Source organism: Myodes glareolus, chromosome 8, assembly GCF_982192425.1.
Source record: "Myodes glareolus chromosome 8, mMyoGla1.1, whole genome shotgun sequence".
Taxonomy (NCBI): Eukaryota; Metazoa; Chordata; class Mammalia; order Rodentia; family Cricetidae; genus Myodes; species Myodes glareolus.
This window is the reverse complement of record NC_142033.1, coordinates 14,322,931-14,340,112: the sequence shown is the minus strand read 5'-3', so window position 1 is coordinate 14,340,112 and position 17,182 is coordinate 14,322,931. Positions and strand designations below refer to the sequence as shown.

General features: G+C 45.5%; 1 non-coding gene across 1 annotated transcript; it reads right to left on the bottom strand.

Moving 5' to 3' along the window:
* Positions 1–842: 842 nt before the first annotated feature.
* On the bottom strand, positions 843–951 carry LOC125396436 (U6 spliceosomal RNA). Its single transcript, XR_007230803.3, has one exon. It is a non-coding gene; the product is annotated as a U6 spliceosomal RNA (small nuclear RNA).
* Positions 952–17,182: the final 16,231 nt, after the last annotated feature.

The window sequence follows — 17,182 nt, the reverse complement described above, 5'->3', positions numbered from 1 at the left end:
GTTCAGCCTTGTCATGGTGGATCATCTCTTGGCTCATGTCTCTGCCTGGTAGAGGAGGTGCTTGTTGGAGAACTGAGTCTCAACAAAGCAGCAAGCTCTGGCTTCACTGGGCAGCAGTCGGAGGCCTTCAGAAGCCAGTCCTGGCCTTCAGGTGGTGTCCTTGATTGCCAGTCTGTTGGCTGAGTACTGGAATAGTATACCAGCGGGCAGATGGCAGCAAGCTGGCTGCACAGCAAGGCTAAGGGAGTGTGAGGCGGGGCTCAAACTCCAAGGTCACTGAGCAGGAGGAAAAATAAAGAGGAGGGGGCAGGTGCTTTCCTACCAAACTATGTGCCTAGTCCTAGGACTGAATGGTCAAAAAGTCCAGCCTTTCAGCCCTTAGTATGAGAAACCTGGATCCTAGCAGCCTGCAGGGCACAGTGATGAGCTGAATTCTGCTCCGCCTGCGGGTCTAGGAACCACTTAGCCACCAGTGCGGCTGCACTTTGGGGCATGTTCCGAGGCCAACCTTTCACCCTTAGGATGGTGACTGTGTCAGGAACTGAGGTGGAGCAGACTAAGGCGTGGTCATGGCAGAAAAGAACGGCTTTCGTTGGGGCAGTTCTTTTTAAAGTTGGCACATTCCATGGTCAAACTTAAACCCATTGCCAATAGACTTTTGAAGTGTAGATGTCGCCTTTTTAGCTACATCCATTAATAGCCTACCTCTGACCCAGAAAAGCTCTAGCGTTACCTAAAAAAAAATCAACATTTTCCTTTGAGTCATCAGAATCAATTGCAACTCAGAAAAAAAAATAAGATAGAAGAAATAACAAAAAACTAACATGTGGATCTGTTTTACAAAAATTGTGGACTGTTTCATGAGTTTGTGTGCTGTCCTTGCCCAGGGGCCTTGCTAATCTTCTCTGTGTCTCCCAGCTTTAGCGCCTGTGTCGGTGCCGAGGGGAGCACAGGCAGGGTTCTTAGCAAAATGATTCATTTACATCAGAAATCCTAGCGCTCTGGTACTCTAAAGGAACAAGGTACACAGAAAGGGTTTGCCCAAATTCACACAGCTTATACGACAAAGGGGTGGGGTTCAGACCACAGTCACCCACCTCCAGAGCCCCAGCTCTGAATATTAAACTCCGTGTCTTGCTACATCTCGGTCTTTTATTTTCTCAGTTGCATGGAAGCTGTCAAATATTTTGTCATAAACACTCTTCGTCTGGAATGGCAGCTCTTGTTTCCTTTTTAACAGCAGTGACCTACATTTCCCGATTTTCTTTTTAGTCCAGCTAGAAGTTGATCTTATTGAACTTTAAAAGTAAACCAATTTTTGTTTCTGCTGGTTTCCTAGTTCTGCTTATCTATGTGCCCCTGATTTCTGCCTCAGCTCTATCTCCTCCCCACTGCTTCTTCGCCCTTAGTCCCCCTGTAGCTCTTAAGAGTCCAGATGTTGCTCGAAGAGCTTTGTTTCCAAGGAAACCACTTGAAGATGTAAATTTCACTCTAAGCATTGAATCTCTCATATTCCTCTATTTTATATTTTCACTATCATTCACTCAAATAGTTTCGAACTTTTCTCACAATTTCTTTTTTGGCCTATGCATTTCTTAGAAATGTCTTAACTTCCAAATGCTTAGAGAATTTCAAGGCACATTTTTTAAAATTTAATCTCATTATCATCAGAAAAACTATTCACTTAAAATTTATTAAAACATTTTATAAACGACTGTATGATTTCTCTTGGTAAGCGTTCTATGTATCCTTGGAAATAATACATATTCTGCCTGTTCAGTGTAGCATCTTATTTATGCCTACTAGGTCATCTTAGTGGATAATGTCTTTCAAATCTACGTTCTTTATTTTTAAGATTTATTTATTTATTATGTATACAACATTCCTTCCATGTATGTTTGTATGCCAGAAGAGGGCACCATATCTTATTATAGATGGCTGTGAGCCACCATGTGGTTGCTGGGAATTGAACTCAGGACCTCTAGAAGAGCAGTCAGTGATCTTAACCTCTGAGTCATCTCTCTAGCTCCCCAAATCCACGTTCTTTACTGTTTGCTCTTTATAAATCATGAAAAGCATTAAAATCTCTAACTATAATTGTGCATGTGTCTGTTTCTCCTTGCACATCCATGTTTTCATGTCCTGTATTTTAAGGCTATTATCAGTTGTATGTAATGTACATTAGGGGTTGGCATGTGCTCCTTAATACTGGACAAATAAAATGCCAGGTGTGCCATCATGGTCACAGTAGAAGTCAGACTCGGGCCTTACTAAAGTGACCCCCCCACCAGAGTCCTTCTTCTCCTTGGGTGCCACGTCAAAACCTTCTCAGGATTTCTCTCATTAATCTTCATGAAGCCCCTACAGAGCAGGACAAGATTTCCTTACTGTGGAATCGCAGCCTGGGGCTCAGGAACTTGCCCTGGTTCACACACTCAGCAAAGCAGGGGTTAAGCCTCATCCCTGTCTGGTCCTCTTTCTTTAACCTCAGTTTTAGAGACAGTCTCGTGTAAGGAAGGTTTGCCTCAGATTTACTGTGTACCCAAGGATGACCTTGAACTTCTAATCCTGTCTTCACCTGACAAGTGCTAGGATTACAGTTAGGCAGGGGCCACCATGCTGGCTTTTTTCTTTTTATTTTACGTGCATTTGGAGTTTGCTTGCATGTATCTCTGTGTGAGGGTGGAGTTATAGACATGGTAAGCCACCATGTAGGTGCTGGGAATTGAACTCACGTCCTGTGGGAGAGCAGCCAGTGCTCTTAATCATTGAGCCATCTCTCCAGCCCTGTTTTGAAGAATATAATATTAGATTTAAATTTTTTTTAATTTTTATTTATTTATTTATTATGTATACAATATTCTGTCTGTGTGTATGTCTGCAGGCCAGTAGAGGGTACCAGATCTCATTACAGATGGTTGTGAGCCACCATGTGGTTGCCGGGAATTGAACTCAGGACCTTTGGAAGAGCAGGCAATGCCCTTAACCTCTGAGCCATCTCTCCAGCCCTTGGATTTTAAGGTGTATAAAATATACCTTATTAAATGAATCTTTGAAAGTGTGAAGAAAATAAAAATCTTTAATAGTTTTTTATTAACATGCTCTCTGGTTAAAAATAACTTGTAAAGAAAAACTGATAGGTAATAGACTGTACAAAATGAATGTATTATATATATGTCTTCATTCATTTCCTGCTGCTGTCATAAGACACCATTAAAGGAAAGCATTTAATTTGGGGCTCAAGGTTCCAGAGGGTAATAGAGCCCATGGCCATCCTGGCAGGGACTGTGGCAGCAGGCACGGCACTGGAGCAATAGCTGGGAGCTTACATTTGACCACAAGCACAAGGCGGGGAATGGGAGAAAGAATGAGCTAATTTGGAATGGCATAGGCTTTCTAAACCTTAACGCCCATTCCCAGGGCACATCTCCTCCAACAAGGCCACACTTCCTAACCCTTCCCAAGCAGTTTCACCAAACTTGGGACCAAGTATTCAAACATACAAGCCTATAGTGACCATTCTGACTTAAGGCACCCAATGTGAAGCACATGCCAAGAGAATAAATGTATGTATGTACTTATGTGGGGCTGTGGGGCTGTATCAGCTGTGTTTGTCTGTTTCACACATTTGGAATTCTGTGGAAACTTCCTGACTTCTGCGGCTGTCTGGTAACCTGCTTTTCCTTAATGATTTAGTTTACTTTTCACTGTTGAAAACGTCAACCATGTTGCAAGATATACGTAATATCATAGCGAACACCCTTGAATTTATCACTTAAGCTAAAATTATTAATACTTTCAAATTTAACTTAATGGCTCATATTATAATGCACAGATCTCACTTTGCTAATTTAATCAATTTTGTGGCAATGGAAATTTGTATTGTTTTTATTATTATGTTTTTCATTATTATAAGTTATAAATTTAATTATTATAAATGTTTTTATTATTATAAATAATGTTTTTCATTATTAGAAATAAAAATAAAATCTGTCTGCATAATTCTTTGTATAAATATAAGATTGCATCAGGGTTAAATTCTTACAAGTACGATTACTTGATTGAAGAGGGGAAACATTTTAAGGCTTTTGCTCTTGTTGCCAAAGTTTGCTGGAAATCTTATATCAATGTATTATACCCTCAAAAAAAATCCCCCCAAAACAAAACAACAACTAACCAACCAACCAGCAAAAAACCTCTTTTCAAGAATCTGCAATAAGATAAAATGTGGTTCTAAAAGCCATAAACCTTGTTGTAAGCAAGCTCACGGATGGGACTGGATTGACAGCTCAGGATCCAGAGTGCTTGCTACTCTACCAGAGAATCAGCATTCCATCCCCAGCACCTGTCCCAGGCAACTCACAACCACCTTTATAATAAAAACATAATAAACCTTGAAAGAAGCTCATGTCAGATCATGGGCTACAAGTTGCATACCAAGTTATCATTGAAGCAGAAGGTTGTGAGTTTATAGTTGGGAATAAATATTGTATGTGTTATCAAAGTTTTCTGGGTAATTTCTTTGAAGATTTAGTATGGTGTGTGTGTGCTTGCGTGTGTGTGTGTGTGTGTGTGTGTGTGTGCGCGCGCGCTTGCATGCACGCATGTGTGTACTCTGTGTGTGCAGGTGCCCTTAGAGTCCAGAACATGGGGTCAGAGCCTTTGGAGATGGAACCCCAGGCAGCTGTGAGCTACTTGATATGGGTGCTAACAATGGAGCCCTGGTCCTCTACAAAACCAGGCATTACTCTTAACCACTAGAAAGCTCTTCAGCACCCACCTTTTTACCCCCCTGTTGTCATGTTCTATATCACATGGTCCATCCTAACTGTCTACATCAGACTGAATTGGAACATGGGGCACTTAACCCAAGCTATGACATCCTAAGTCCAGCTAGTCTGATTTACCTATGACATACCAAGGCCAGCCAGTCTGTGATTGACCTATGACGTGCTTTTCCTGACCTAGTTTCAAAGACCTCTCTGATAAGTTTCCAGAGCAGCAGGCTCAGAGTTATCAGCTGATAAAAGACACATCAAGGCTGATTAAAGGATGGATTCCTCGACTTCTGGCTATGGCCCTTGATTCAGCACGCAGACCATTGATTCAGGAGCTGGATAGCCCTGCGCACCCATTGGTTTTGTGAATCAAGAGAACCACAGTGACTTTCCTTGCGGCTGTGATGAATTATGCTGACAAAAACCACTTAAGGAAACTCACAGGTCTCACATGGCAGGAAGGACACGGAAGCAGGAACTTGGAAAGGCTGGTCACATGACATCAGCAGTCAGGCAGAGGGTGATGAATGCAGGCGTCCAGCTCATTTATCCTGCTTATTCATACTAAGACCCCAGCCCATGAAACGGAGCTGCCCACAGTGGGGGGAGGTTCTTCCCACCTCACTCTAAGCTAGAAAAATCTCTCACATGCCAAGAGGCTTGTCTCCTCTAGGGTACTCGAGAACCTGTCAGGTGGACAATGTTAACCATCACGAACTATACCTTGGCACTGGGTGTGTCAGGAGGCCAGGTGAGCAGCTGCCCCTTTGGGAAAGGCTTGGGAGACCCCAGGTCTGAAAGAGGCAGTGATTCTCGAGCTTAGGTGACCGGTACAGTTACCTGGATCACTGCAGATCCTGGGTCTGGCCTGTGGCCCAATAACCAGCATTTCATTCCCCTAGACAATTGACATGTCTGTTTAGGTTGGAGAAGAGCCAAGCTGAGATGATTTTATGCTGGCTTGGTTCCCGCCCATCCAAGAATGGGATTCTTTTATGAGAAATAAGCAGCAGTGTAAGAGCATTTCCGGAGAGAGCGAGTCACGCGGCGACAGCAGATACACACAGTAGGACACGCTGGGGACAGGTCTGGAACACAAGGCTGATCCAAATTCTCTGCCAGCCTGACTCTGCCACTGAGTGTGTTCCTGAAGGGTTGAATCCGGCGGCCACTGTAACCACAGGACACTGTAAGTGCCTGTAAGCTGCAGCGTGGCCTCCATCTTGGCAAAGATAATAAACAGCAACCTCAGAAGTGTCAAGGCCCTGGGATCTCCTCCTCAGCATCACACCAGCTTGAGATCGTGATGCCCCCTTCCAGCGAGGTACTCACCCTTCTGGTCAGGTTCCAGCGTCTGTGTTCCCAGAAACTGGTGCAGTTTGCTGCTTTCCTTCCTGGCAGGGATCTGGGCGTCTGTGCCAGCTTCCCCAAGAGAAGGGGTTTTCTTCATGTCTCCTGGGAGAGAGTGTGCTTTGGTCATTTTCAGAATTTACAAGGAGTAAGACAGGATGTGAGGGTGCATGCCTACATGAGCACTTGAGACACTGAGGCAGGAGGATTGGGAGTTGTAGCTGGCCTGGGCTACATACCCTATCTCAGAAAAGGAGAAAGGAAGAACGTGCAGTAACCTTCCCCCTCCTGGCGTCCCTCAATCCAGTGGCCACCTTCTGGGTCCAGATCTACTTGTTGTAAGCTGTTTGTTTCTGGCCAGATGAGGGACAGCAGGGTACTGTGGCTGGAGAGGCGGGTCCTAAGGTCCAGGGTCAGAGGAAGAATGTTATCTGGGGAAACAAGAGGCACCAAAGGCAGAGGGACAATCTTAACTGAAGTCTAATGCAGAAGAGCTTCAGGTCCCTGACCCTGGGGAAAACAAACTACAGAATACAAAGAGTTCAGGGGGCAAGAATAGGGGGAGAACCCGGAGCCTAGGCTAAAGGTCAGAGGTTGAGAAGGGGGGAGGGTGCCAAGTTCTATTTCCTGTACTTTTCCCCCTAGTAAATTTAAAAATTGCTATGGAATTGGGGTGTGGTGGTTCATGCCTCTAATCCCAGCACTCAGGATGCCGGGGGCAGGAAGGATTATCAGGAATGCAAATCCAGCCTGGGCTATAGTACAGAGTGAATTTCAGGTCAGCCTGGGCTACAGTACAGAGTAAATTTCTGGTCAGCCTGGGCTACCAAGGGAGAGCCTGCCTCAAAAAAGAAAAGGAAAAAAAAACTTTTAATAAATGTTCTGCTTGTTTAATGGACATCAGGAGAAGTAATTATTGACACTGGGTAATAACATGGAAACTTCTAGGTGATCCGAAGGAGAAGAAATTCAAGACCCTTGTGCACCTTGATTTTCACGCACAGAACCAGACAGACTCACTTTGAGGCACTGTGAGGCCTCCTTTGATTCTCATGGGACTTTTTACACGTTTCCCTTCTATCTGGAAACATCACAGCTCACAGAAAAGTGGCAGGAGACTTTCTCTAGATCAGCTTCCCCAAATGCTAACTCTCCTTCCCAGGATGCTTTCCCCGGACTGCTGGGACAGCCGGAATGTTCCCTGTGGATTAAAGCATGACCACCCTCTGCTGTGAGGTTTCACTCTTTTGGCTTTTTGAGGGACCCACCACCCAGCTCCCAGATAAATCACGCACGGAGTCTTATTCTTAGTTATGAGTGCCGACCTAAGCTTGGCTTGTTTCTTGCCAGTTCTTAAATTATCCCATCTACCTTTGGCCTTGGGGCTTTTATCTTTCTCTATTTCTGCTCACTTTTTCTTTCCTTCTTTTTCCATGTCTGGCTGTGTAGCTGGGTGGCTGGCTCCTGAAGTCCTCCTCCTTTCTGGTTCGCAGATCTCCTCCTTTTCCCAGAGTTCCCTCCTATTCATCCTCTCTGCCTGCCAGCCCCGCCCATCCTTTCTCCTGCCTTGCTATTGGCTGTTCAGCTCTTTATTAGCCCATCAGGTGTTTTAGACAGGCACAGTATCACAGCTTCACAGAGTTAAACAAATGCAGCATAAACAAAAGTCACACGCCTGGAAATAATATTCCCCAACAGCACCCTACACTTCCCATGTATATTTCACAAAAGCAAGGACTTTTGTAAAAACAAGGGAGATTATTAAAATCAAGAAATGAGCACGGACTGACTGGTATATGTTTTATTTTTATTTTATGTACTTTTGGTGCTTTCCCTGCTTGTGTGCCTGTGTGAGGGTGTTGGCTCCCCTGGAATTGGCGTTACAGACCGCTGTGAGCCACCATATGGTAGGAATTGAACTCTGGTCCTCTAGAAGAACAGCCAAGGCTCTTCACCTCTGAGCCATCTCTCCTGCCCTGCCCCCAGCACTGGTATCTGTTAATTGACAGCTCTCCCTCAGAGTTTAGCCCTTGTCCCATTAATGTCCTCTGGTGCATTCTGTGGGAGGCAGGGCAGGGCTCCAAACCTCAGCTGTGCAGTTTGGCTGGGAGTGCAGGGTGTGGTGGGTCTGGACAGCTGGAGCTGTCAGTCATGCAGCGAGAGATGCAACTGCTGCGTTTCCATGGTTGTCAGGACCAAGAAAGAACAAGGCAAGAGAGTTGCAGAGGGGCTGGAGAGATGGCTCAGAGGTTAAGAGCACATGTGGTGATATTTCATTTATTTTAATAAATAAGCTTGCTAGGATCTTCATTTCAGACTGAGGTAGAGGTAAGAGGCAGTGGCTGGCTGTTTTGCTTTCCTGACCTTCAGGTTGAACCCCGGCATCAGTCTCTGGGTTTTTATTAATCATGCTACAAGCACATGCCTCTCTTTCAGAGGACCCAGGTTCCGTTCCCAGAACCCACTGCCTATAACTTGAGCTCTAAAGAATCGAATGCCCTCATCTGGCCTCCTCAGGCTCTGCATATATGTGGCACACATGGACTAACATAAACATATTAGAAAATCAAAACCCTTTCAAAAAAAAAGAAAAGAATGGCAGAGGTCCATTTAGAGCAAGTTGGGCTGCGGAGCCAGCCAGCAGCTCCCGCCTCCTGCCCTCCTGGGAAGGTCAGAAACATAAACCGCCGTTTATCTAGGCTCCTGGAAGTTGGCTTCCTGTTAACAATGCCCAGAAACTTCTCTGACCTAACCCTCTAAAAGCAGGAATGCCAGCTCTTTGTACTCATGTGCGTGTGTGCCCACACAGACATATTCAAACTGTTCTCGCCAAAACAAAAAGAAAGAAAACAAGAGTTTTCCCCAGCAATTCGATCTATTTTTATCACTTTCCTTTATTTGGGTGATTTTTAATAGACATAGCACCTCTCTTTAACAAGCCGCACAGGATCACAGAGTTTTAGAGCTGCAGGAAATGTGAGAGATGCGCTCATCGAGCCCCCTCACGAGTGTCGTTTAGAGAAGGGTGTTTGCACATAATAGAGGTAGCCATGTGTAGCAAGGAGGAGACCGCTTGTTGGTTCCTGGCCGCTTAGCCCCGAAATAACCAAATAGATACTGTATCAATTAAATCATTGCTTGGTCAATTAGCTTTAGTCTCTTATTGGCTAACTCTTACATCTGAATTTAACCCATTTCTAGTAATCTGTGTATCACCACATGGCTGTGGCTTACCAGCAATGTTCCTGCATGCCTGTTCCTGGAGATGGCTACATGGCATCTCCCTGACTTTGCCTTTCTCCCAGCATTCAGTTTAGTTTTCCCCACCTACCTCTATTCTGCCCTGCCAGGCCCAAGACAGATTCTTTATTCATTAACCAATAAAAGCAACACATGTACAGACTTCCCACATCAACCATGCGAAGGAAAAGGGTGGCCTCAGGAAGAGGAGGCAGATGAGCTTCAGTACCTCCCATCAAACAGTCTAAACTGGAGGCCACCAAGGTGCCCAGGAAATAATACTTCCTACAGTGTTTCCAACAGCCACTGTCACCAAACTGTGTGGTAGTGTGTGTGTCTGAGAGAGACAGTGTGTGTGCATGTGTGTGTGTCAGTGTGTGTGTGACAGAGAGGCAGTGTGTGTATACATGTGTGTCAATGTGTGTGTGTGTGAGAGAGAGACAGAGTGTGTATGCATGTGTGTGTGTGTCGGTGTGTGTATGTGAGAGAGAGACAGAGTGTGTATGCATGTGTGTGTGTGTGTCGGTGTGTGTGTGTGTGTGTGAGAGAGAGAGACAGAGTGTGTATGCATGTGTGTGTGTGTCGGTGTATGTGTGTGTGAGAGAGAGAGAGACAGAATGTATATGCATGTGTGTATGTATCGGTGTGTGTGTGTGAGAGACAGAGTATGCATGTGTGTATGTGTGTATATGAGAGAGACAGAGTGTGTGTTCATATATGTGTGTCGGGGTGTGTGTGAGAGAGAGACAGAGTATGTATGCATGTGTGTGTGTGTCAGTGTGTGTGTATGTGTGTGTGAGGGAGAGATAGAGTGTTTATGCATGTGTGTATGTGTGTGTTTGAGAGAGACAGAGTGTATGTGTATATATGTGTGTCGGTGTGTGTGTGTGTTTGAGAGAGACAGAGTATGTGTGCATATATATGAGTCAGTGTGTGTGTAAAGGAGAAACAGAGACAGAATGTGTGTGAACATGTGTTTATATGTGAGTGTCAGTGTGTGTGTGTGTGAGAGAGAGAGAGAGAGGGGGACAGAGACACAGAGTGTGTGTGCATGTGTGTATGTATGTGTGTGTGTGAGAGAGAGAAGAGACAGAGATAGATTGTGTGTGAGTCATGTGTTTGTGTGTTAGTGTGTGTGTGTGCATGTGTGTGAGTGTCAGAGTGTGTGTATGAGAGAGAGAGGGATAGAGACACAGAGTGTGTGTGCATGTGTGTGTTTCTGGGTATCTCTCCTACTCTCAAGGAAGGCACTATCATTAAGCTCCACTCCCAGCCCTCCTCTTTCTTACAAGCAATACAGTAACAAAGCTTAAGAGAGGTTTACACTCGATGTCAGACTGCACATTGTAGTGGGAGCAGGAAGTTCTTCAGTCTCAGTCTCAGTCAGCTTTATTATAGGCCACCCCCTGCTAAGGATGCAAGTCCTTTTGCTTGCTCTTTGGGGTCTTGTTCCTTTAATTTTTTTTTCTCGGATTCTTTGATGCATTCTCTCCTTGATTTTTTCTTCCTTTGCAGTGATAAGGACTGAACCTCAGGCCTCTCACTTTCCTGTGTTCGACCCGAGGGGCATCCCAGTCCGTGATCTGCCCTTTCTTTGCCTTACTTCTCTCTGTGTGGCAGCACACATTTGGGAGGTGGAGGCAAAAGGATGGGAGTTCCGGGTCCTCCTTAGTGAAGGCGAATCCTTAGCTACGTAAAGAATTTGAGTACAGCCTGGAGTATGAGACCCTGTCTTTAAAACAAGCAAGCAAGCAAGCAACACGCAAAGTCAGGCGTGGCGGTGCACATCCTTAGCATAGCACTTGGGAGGCAGAAGCAGAGGCAGCCTGCTCTATGCTGCGAGTTCAGGGAAAGCTATGGCTATGTAGAGAGAACCTGACTTTAAAAAGCAAGCAAGCACACAAACAGAAGGTACAAATGATGCCAGGCGGTGGTGGTGCACACCTTTAATCCCAGTACTTGGAAAGCAGAGGCAGGCAAATTTCTGGGAGTTCAGAGCCAGCCTGGTCTGCAGAGTGAGTTCCAGGACATCCAGATCTACACAGAGAAACCCTGTCTTAAAAAACTAAAAAACACAAACAAACAAAAAACGTATAAATGAAATAAGAGTGCTTCTAGGAGTTCCTACCTCTTAAGGGGCTTGTGACAGCTTGGGGATTCCAGCACTCCTACTGTTATTACAGTGTCCCGATTATTAAGGCGGGTCACATGCATTGGTTACACCATATGAGGAAATGTGGTGAGCTTACACTGCTCCTGTGGGCCTTGGGCACCCAAGGGTTAAAGAACTTTGCACTCTGCGTTTCCCTGAGTCTGGCTGGGCGCCAGCTTGCATACCTTCCCATGACAGGCAGAGGAGGCCTCAGATCTTTGGAGACCTTTGAACCTACAATTGCGACAAAGGCATGGCGATTTATCCCTGTTGCTACAGAAACTGACCCTGCCCGCAGCCTTCTGTTTGGAGTTGCTGCATCTCAGCAGATTCTGATGGTGGGGGCTCCCATGAGCACCTCACACTCCCAGATCAGGGCCTGCCCCTCCCTGTGAAGCCCTCATGTCAATCTCTGCAGAGCTGCTCCCAAATGCTTATGTAAACAAGAGGAAGGACTCTGTGTCTTAAAGGGGGAAGCTCTTTTGGGTCTGTCCCCAGCTGAGTTGTTCCATGCCAGGAAGCAACAGAAATGAATTCCAGTGATCCAAGAGCCCAGAAAAACCTACCTTCGTGGAGCTGATCCTGAAGGACTCTGTTCCAGAGTCCAGGGGGATTGCTCAATGGCAGAGTGAGTGCTCACTTAATAAGACAAGGCTCTGGGTTCAAGCCCTAGTACTATGAATGAATGAATGAATGAATGACAGATAGATAAGTTACCCCAAGGAACACTCAGCAATGGAAAGAAACTCAGCAGTGGAAAAGTTATGGTATGAATAAAAGTCAAGGTCAGAATAAAGCCACTCTCCCAACCTCGGCTCACACTAGTCCCCTGAGTAACTATGCATGAATTATCTGATCTATGTGCTGGTGTACATGATAGGTTGAAAGGGCACAGCACTAGCGATCTTTGGAGACAGTGGAATAGGGTTCTACAGAATTTCCTGGTCCGTTCTGGAACAGAGCTTCATTCATGTCTGCAGTCTACAGTAAACCAATGATTCTGGTTACTTTTGGTCCACTTGCTACAAAGTAGAGCTCCCGGGGAAGAGGGCACTTTCATCTAGGAGTCGGAATCGCTCCCATCAGATTGGCCTGTACATTTTCTGGATTAATGATGGGTGTGAGAGGTCCTGGCCCAGTGGAGGAAGTGCCACCCCCTAGGAAGGTGGTCCTAAGTTGTAAGAAAACAAAGCGAGTAAGCCAGGGAGAGCAAGTCAGCAAGCAGCACTCCTCCGCAGCCTCTGCTTCAGGCACTGTCTGGAGTCCCAGCCCTGGCTTCCCTCCATTGTGGACTCTGATTTGCAAGCTGCACAAACTCTTTCCCAGGTTGCTCATGGTCAGGGTTTATCACAGCAGCAGAAAGCAAACCAGGACCAGAAGTGTAAACAGGATGTTTCCTGAAATCAAACAAGTTCCTACTTTGTGCTTACTAAATGGGCCTTAATAATGCCTCAATTCTAGATTAAGTGTACTTCTCACTGTGTAAAAATGACACACATTAATGAAAAACATGTTGCTGCCGTGGGCACGCTTTGAGCCCCTTTGTGGCCCTCAGACACCAAATGACAAAAGTACAAATACTAGTCAGGAATCAGCTCTGCCTCCGTAAATTTTCAGCTGTGTAATCTTAGACAAGTGACCTTTGCTCTCTTCTCTCAGATCCTTGATTTATCTGCATTCCTCAGGAAAGAGAGAAAGGGGAGCAAGGGCAGCCGGTCCACAGCGGATACTTCTTCTTCTTCTTCTTCTTCTTCTTCTTCTTCTTCTTCTTCTTCTTCTTCTTCTTCTTCTTCTTCTTCTTCTTCTTCCTCCTCCTCCTCCTCCTCCTCCTCCTCCTCCTCCCCCTCCTCCTTCCCCTCCTTCTCCTCCTCTTCTCTTTCTTCCTCTTCTTTATTTGTTGTTCAAGACAGGGTTTCTCTGTAGCTTTGGAGCCTGTCCTAGAACTAACTCTTGTAGACCAGGCTGGCCTTGAACTCACAGAGCTCCCCCTGCCTCTACCTCCTGAGTGTTGGGATTAAAAGCGTGCGGCACCACCACCCTGGCTAACAGTATGTACTTTCACAAACAATGGGGTGGAGAGACACTGAGGAATAGGCCAAAGAACCAGGCCAGATCTGGGAGAAGTGGAGGGTCCAGCCTCCCCCAGATGGGCAGAGTCACAACAGCTGCATGATGTGTGGCTCCACGCGTGTGTGATGTCATATGCACAGTTCCTGGAGAAATGATCCAGTGTTTCCCCAATGAAGTGACAGACAGACACTCGGGGGTATTAATTGGCTCATATGAAGCAAGAGACAGAGGCGATGTGGGAGTTAAAAAGCATGAGAAACATTGGTCAAAATGTCTCAGCCGACCTGTCAGGACCCTGGGAATCTGCCGAAGAGGAGTTTAAAAAGCTGTCTTTCCCACTGTCACCCACTTTGTGACACTTTTGCTGTCCCCCTTCCTGCGCCTTCTGCCCAGCCCGATAGCGTGGAGGGCTCACAGAGTGGCAATCCTGGGGAAATCAGCCAATGGAAGAAACAAAATGAGTTTACGAGCCCCAAAAGGACACTTGTCAGAGAACTGTCATTTGATGAACCTGAAGGTCCCCAGAGAACTGTGCCCTAAACCCTCGTCTTGATTTGAGTTGACTCAAAGCAGCCTGTCCCCAGGAGTGTTGTCAAAAATGATTGATAGCGCAGCTGGCTGAGGCAGCCACTGCAGTCAGAGGCTGACCAGGAAACTGAGGAAGAGAAACCGCGGAAGGAAGCATTGAGGAGGCCTCGCAACACTAACGCGTTTCTGGAAATCTATGGGATGCAAGTGATAGACCTATGTATGCGCCCAGTCAAGGCCTCAATAAGTAGAAAGTTGTCCTGCACTCATGCGCTGTAAGATTTAGTACTAAGACAATGTTTTCCCAGCTGGTGACGGGTTCAAAGCGACCCCTACCCAAATCGTACACCCTTATTCTTAAGTCCGTTCTATGATGCATAGGGAAGTGTAGGGGACCCTGGAGATCCAAGGCATTTTTGAAAAAAAATAGTGAAATTTGAAGTACATTTTGCAGTTTCAAATACAGTTACCTAGAGTAATCAATTCAGTGCGATACCAACTTAAGAACAGACAGCCAATGGAATCCATCAGAGTCTAGAAGTGAATTGTTACAATTTTGATAACTGATTTCTGAGTACGGAGACAAGTCAGCGGGCAAAAGAATGGCTTTTTCCAGGATATTGCTCGGGCATGGTGGTTCATTCCTGTAATCCTAGGGCACAGTGGAGGAGGATTAGCAGTTCAAGGTCGTTCTTGGGTATCTGGGCTACTTGAAGACCTGTTTCAAAAACTAAATCCCGCAAATCGGGCAGGAGAGATGGATCAGTGTTTAACTGCACTTGCTGCTTTTACAGAGGACCTGGGTTGGGTTCCCCGCGCCCTCGTGGTAGCTCACAACTGTCTGCAACTCTAGTTCTGGGCAATTTTAAGTCATCGTTGGGTGTCTGAAGAAGCCCAGGCATGCATGTGGTACACATACATACATGCGGGAACACATGACTTTGAAATCACCCAGACTGAGGGGTCTACACTAGATCCTACCTGCAAAAGAATTTCTTTCCTGAAAATAATGCAATAGAACTTGGCCTGACTCATCTTTATTATAGTTGATTGTTTCTGGGCCATAATTGAATTGGGGGTGGGGAGGCAGGAAACACTGCCCAGTTAACTTTCTGGAGTAGTTAGTTAGGTTCCACAAAGAAACAAAGTGTCGAGCTGTCACAGTCCTGAACTGATTTTAAGGGAACAAAATAAGCACTGTCGCTCTGCCTGTCCTGTGTAATAGGATCACCGGGAAACCGCACGCTCAGGTCAAGCCACCGTAGCTCCAACAGCTTCGGTTAGCCTCGGGGTGGGGTCAAACTACCCAGTGTCATTTTTATGAAGCTTGGAGACCTGGCTGGATCCCCCTGTCACTTCATTCCTCCCCCCAACCCCACCCCCTACCCATTTGCATTCACATGTCTTGGGCTTTCTTGCAAACTCAGAGCTTCCTGGTGTTTCTCACAGGTGCTGAGCCTTCGCTGGACTCAAGTCCCCTCACCCCCAAGTTCAAAGAATAGGAAGCTGAGTACAGTGGCATCTGTCTGAGGCTCAAACACTTAGAAGGTAGGGACTGGAGGGTCAGAAACTCAGGGTCATCCTGGGCTACATAGCAAGTTTGGTGCATCCTGGGCTACAAGAGGCCATGCCTCAAAAATGAAACAAAACAAAAGCTGATCTTGCTATTTTAAAAGGTGTGGTTCGTAGTAATGTATGCTTACCATCCCTATTTAATTCTACAACATGGCCTACATCACTCTGTAACAATGCCAACACTCATTGGCAGTTGCTCCCAATTCTTCTCTTCCTCTATCTCCCAACAACCCTAGTCTTTGTCTTCCTGGAATTATCTAGTCCATAAAAACGAAATCACGCAAAATGTTGAACTTTTCTTTTAACACTATTTTAAAGCTTTGTCTATGTGATAGCGTGTATCAGCGGTCCATTGCTCTTCCAGCTGAGTAACACATTCTACCATATGGACACACGTTCCGTCATATGAACACACGTTTTGCTTGTTCAGTCATCAACTGGTAGGCTTCACCTTATTCCCACTTTTTTGGATATTGTGAGCAATGCTGTTATGAGCATTTGGTTACAAGTTTTGTGTGTGAGAATGTTTTCAATATTTTGGCTTTGTGTTGGTCATTTTCTCACCACTGGGACAAAATACCTGGGAAAACAAAACAAAGATGAATTGGTTTTATTTGGGCTCTCAGTTTGAGAGGCTTCAGTCCACAATCTGCTCAACTTGTTTTATCTGACATCTTCACAGTGAACAGGAGCACGATGAAGGGAAGCATGCGGTGGAGCAGAGCGACTTAACCTCTGGGAGACAGGCGGGATCAGGGACAGAGCTACACTGCAAAGCCTTCCCAACGTGACCTTCCCTCCAACCAGGCCCACTGCCTAATGACCTGCTCATGGATTGGCCTGCCGACAACATTAGCAACTTCATGGTCCAAACACTTTTTAAAAGCTCACTTAACAATCCCACACCTATATATAATGTGCTTTGATCATATTCACCCCTGCAACCCACCCTCAGTTTTCCCCCAAAATATCTCTCTCCGAACTTCATGTGCTTTTAAAAAAATCTTTTAATCAAAGAACTCTCAACAGACGAATCTCAAATGGCTGAAATACACTTAAGGAAATGCTCAACATCCTTAGCCATCAGAGAAATGCAAATCAAAACGACTCTGAGATTCCATCTTATACCTGTAAGAATGGCCAAGATCAAAAACACTGGTGACAACTTATGCTGGAGAGGATGGGGGTAAGGGAACACTCTTCCGTTGCTGGTCAGAGTGAAAGCTTGTACAGTTGCTTTGGAAATCAGTATGGCGATTTCTAAGAAAATTAGGAAACAATAAACCTCAAGATCCAACAATACCATTGTTGGGTATATACCCAAAGGACGCTCAATCATACCACAAGGACATGTGCTCAACTATGTTCGTAGCAGCATTATTTGTCATAGTCAGAACGTGGAAACAACCTAGATGCTCCGCAACTAAAGAATGAATAAGGAAAATGTGGTCCACTTACACAATGGAGTACTACACAATAGTAAAAAAAT